The sequence below is a fragment of the Talpa occidentalis genome, unplaced genomic scaffold (genome assembly GCF_014898055.3).
Source record: "Talpa occidentalis isolate TD23 unplaced genomic scaffold, MPIMG_talOcc4v2.1 talOcc4.16, whole genome shotgun sequence".
Taxonomy (NCBI): domain Eukaryota; kingdom Metazoa; phylum Chordata; class Mammalia; order Eulipotyphla; family Talpidae; genus Talpa; species Talpa occidentalis.
Genome location: NW_023601653.1, coordinates 47,118,786 through 47,123,530, shown reverse-complemented (window position 1 = coordinate 47,123,530; position 4,745 = coordinate 47,118,786).

Here is a 4,745-nt window from a genome sequence, read left to right as displayed (position 1 = left end):
TGCTCACCCAGTCTTTGGGCCCCTGGAGGCGCCCTGTGGCTTATCTGTCTAAGAAGTTAGACCTGGTGGCATCCAGTTGGCCACCGTGCTTACGCATGGTGGCAGCGGCTGCCCTACTTTTCAAGGACTCCCAAAAGCTAGCTCTGGGACAAGTTACTTCCATAACCACCTCCCATGTGGTGGAAGGGGTCCTCAGGCAGCCGCCGGAGAGGTGGATGAGTAATGCCCAAATTACGCATTACCAGAGCTCAACCCAGAGAGGGTTAATTTTTTGCCACCTATGGGGTTGAACCCAGCCACCCTCCTGCCTGCCCCCAACCTGGAGGCCCACCTAGACTGTGTTGATATCTTGGCCCAATAGCTACTCCCTAACCTGCGAGATGATCCTCTGCCGGAGGACTAGTTTGGTTCACAGATGGGAGCAGTTTTATTCACGAAGGGCAGAGAGTGGCAGGAGCGGCAGTAGTGTCTATGCAGGAAGTCATATGGGCTGAGCCTTTACCATCTGGGACATGTGCTCAAAAGGCTGAGCTAATCGCCCTAACTAAAGCTCTCACCTTGGCTTCAGGCAAAGATTTAACTGTGTATACCGACAGTAGATACGCATTTGCCACAGCCCACGTACACAGGGCCATATATCGAGAGTGTGGGCTCTTAACCACCACTCAGGAAATTCTGGATCTCTTGGCAGCGTTGTGGCTACAGCGTAAGCTGGCTATAGTGCATCATTCTGGTCACCAAAAGGACTCCTCGATTCCAATTCAAGGTAATAAGCGGGCGGATGAGGCAGCTCGACAAGCTGCCCTGATGCCAACAGATGCCCTGCCGGTAAAACTCCCAGACCCAGGGGACCCGCAGCTGCCAATAGACCCGGAGTATAGCACTATGGACTTTGACTACATACAGTCTCTACAGGGTGCATTTCCCTTGGGAGACTGGTGGTACACCAAAGAAACTAAGGCTATCTTGCCAGCACACTTGGCCACTGACCTCATTCAGTGCTTACACCGAACCACACATTTGGGAGAGAGAAAAATTCTGGATTTAATCAGGCAATGGAACCTCCATGTTCGGGACGCAACCTGCACTGTGTGACAAATAGTGGCATCCTGCAAGCCGTGTGCCATGGTACACGCCACCAAAGCAACCGGTGAATCAGGGATGCCCGGGGGTCCACTGGGAAATAGACTTCACTGAGGTAAGACCAGGTAAATTTGGCTATTGATACCTACTGGTCCTGGTAGACACGTTTTCCGGATGGCTGGAGGCGTTCCCAACAAGAGGTGAGTCGGCTCGAGTAGTAGCCAAAATTTTATTGGAAGACATTTTTCCTAGGTTTGGGTTTCCAGTGACTATAGGGTCAGACAATGGACCAGCCTTTGTCTCTCAGGTATCAAAATCTGTGGCTTCTGCCCTGGGAGCAGAATGGAAGCTCCATTGTGCCTATCAGCCCCAGAGTTCAGGACAGGTGGAGAGGATAAACAGGACTTTAAAGGAAATTTTAACTAAATTAACTTTGGAGTCTGGCGGGGACTGGGTGACTCTCCTTCCCTATGCCCTTTTTCGAGCTCATAACGCCCCTTACAGGTTGGGGTTGTCCCCATTTGAAATTATCTATGGAACTGCCCCACTGACCACCCCCCATGGCTCTCCATTGCCTAGTGTTTTACCTACTGATTGTGAACTTTTCCTTTCTATTTGGGCTGCACAGCAGGCTCACCAGGAAGTTTGGCCCAGCCTCAGGGCACTCTACGAAAAGGGAGGACCCTCCCAGTCGGCACACAAGTTCCAGCCTGGATATAGCGTCCTTGTTTGCAGACATAAACCTGACAGTCGCGGCCTTCAACCCCATTGGAAAGGCCCATACATTGTTATCCTGACCACTCCCACTGCACTCAAGGTGGAGGGAATCGCTGCTTGGGTACACCATTCCCACGTGAAGGCTGCTCCGGTGCCTGAATCTTCACAGAAGTGGCAAATTCGGAAACACCCAATTAACTCATTAAAACTGACCATTGGAGCGTGTCAGGCACCAGGTGATAATGATCCGCAACCTATTGTGCCTATCTGTTCTTCTAATGGTGAGCTGCCCCAATCCCCATGAGCCTAAAAGACTCATCTGGGTTATTCAAAGTGGCGAAAGCTATGAGGTCTGGAATCAGACTGAGACTAGCAAACCTCCGGGTACCTGGTTTCCTGACCTATATTTTAATTTAAAATACACAAAGGAATGGTCTGAACATCTGGGCTTACACCGGATGTGGCGTGGCTATCTTGATTTAATTGACTCACAGGTGCAGGAAAGACAGACAATGTGGTCTCATGGGTTCTTTACTTGTCCCGGTTATAGAACTGGCAAGTGGAGACGTACTTGTGGTACTGCGCTAGATTATTATTGTGCCTCTTAGAGCTGTGTGGACACCAACGATGGGGAATGGAAATGGAAAACCTCCCCAGACTTAATAACTCTTCAATTTGTTCATCCTTATAGCCGACTTAGTTTGCACCCACAGGCCAATGTATTAAAACTAACCTTCACTGAAAAGGGTCGCCAGGACTCCCAGTGGACTAGCGGGTTGACATGGGGTTTGATGTACTATCAAAAGCCTTGGTGCCGCACGTTAATGCAGGTGATCTTACAGGTCTAATCCTTACAGGTGGTCTTGCTGGGACCGAACATGGCCATCCAACATGCCCCGGCCTCGGCCCCACAGTCCACAGCCAACCCAGCTGCCACCGCCACCCCCATGGTTCAACGCCAGGCGAATCTAACATCCCCCAAGCAATCACTCTCTGACCCGAGATACCCGCAACCAGCTTGGGATGTGTTATGGGACCTGCTACTGACTTCCTTTAGAGTACTTAATATTACTAATCCCAATGCTACCCAACATTGTTGGCTGTGTTATGCGGGAGCCTCCCCCTTTTATGAAGCTACCGCTTTAATAGTGCCTATTAATTCCACTATCAGATACTCCTCTTGTCCTTAGAAATTAAATCTGGTTGGTCCTAAGCAAAGGCTCACCATTCAGGGGATTCGAGGCATGGGCACTTGTTTGGGGCAGACAGCAACTGCGGCCGTGGGGCTCTGCAACAGAACTTTAACCCTTGATGCCACTAATTCCACTAGATGGTTCTACTCAGTGGGATGTTGGGTTTGCTCGCAGTCCGGCCTCACCCCGTGTGTACATGGTGAGGTCGTAAAACGAAATGGAGAATTTTGTGTGCAAGTTAGAATCTTCCCTAAGATCTACTATCACTCTGGCTCAGAGATATTTGATTTTTTTGAAAGGAATCCTGCGCACCGAGCAAAGAGGGAGCCCGTTACTGCCCTTACAGTCGCCACCCTTTTTGGCCTGGGAGTGGCAGGAGTGGCTACCGGTTCTACGGCCCTAAACTACCAGCATAAGGGATTAGCGGATTTTAGGGCAGTCATAGATGAAGATATTGGGCGACTGGAGGAGTCCATATCTCACTTAGAAAAATCCTTAACCTCTTTGTCAGTAGTAGTCCTCCAGAACCGCTGCGGCCTGGACCTCCTATTTTTACAGCAGGGTGGACTGTGTGCAACCCTGGGGGAAGAGTGTTGTTTTTATGCTGACCATACTGGAGTAGTTAGAGAGTCCATGGCTGTGGTCCAGGAGGGACTGGAAAAGTGAAGACGTGAATGTGAATCACGTCAAAACTGGTTTGAGTACTGGTTCAGCAACACCCCTTGGCTGACTATCCTACTTACAGCAATAGCTGGACCGTTAATATTGCTTCTCTTAGCTTTAACTTTTGGCCCTTGCATTTTAAATCAGTTAGTCCGCTTTATAAAGCAGCATTTACAAGCCATCCAGCTAATGGTCCTTCGCTCCCAATTCGTCCCCCTAGACCACGATAATTCACCCCCCCAATCCCTGTAGTAAACACCCTCTGCTATGGAGCCCCATATGTCTCCCTATGCGGCCACTTTCAGCAGGAAGCTGTTACTGATCAGAGTGATGCCCCTTTTTCCCTAAGTACAGGTAAAGGCTCCATTTACAGGAGGGGGAAAGAAAGAAAGAAAGAGAGAAAGAGAGAGAGAGAGAGAGAGAGAGAGAGAGAGAGAGAGAGAGGGAAGGAAGAGAGGGAAGGAAGAGAGGGGAGGGAGGGAGGGAGGGAGGGAGGGAGGAAGGGAGGAAGGAAGGAAGGAAGGAAGGAAGGAAGGAAGGAAGGAAGGAAGGAAGGAAGGAAGGGAGAGAGAGAGAGAAAGGAAGGAAAGGAAGGAAGGAAAAGGAAGGAGGAGGGAGGGAGGAGGGAGGGAGGGAGGGAGGGAGGGAGGGAAAAGAAAGAAAAAAGAAAGAGACAATAAAGTGCAGGAATGTGTGTACCAGATATGTTTATAACGACTAATGTTACTTTAGTTAAGTTTAGTTGTAGTCATGCTAATGCTGTTAGTGTAGGCTTTATGCTTTTGCTATTATGCAAAAAAAAAAAGGGGGGGGGAATGTGAGACTTAGCCACTATTCCTCCATCTTGTGTATAACCACCATCTTAGTATTTCAAGTTTTGCTTACTCAAGACTAAATAGCCTGCATTCCAAAGAGGGTTTGTGACCCCCACCCCACTCTGGTCTTATCTCAGATGGCCAGCCACAGCGGAGCCGAGTAATGGGTCTAACTGGCCATAAAATAGGACCGAGCAATGTGGGCCACTAATGGGGTCAAACTAGCCATAAAATAACTGTGTACCCATCGTTGTTAGGAAATGCACCTGTGTAA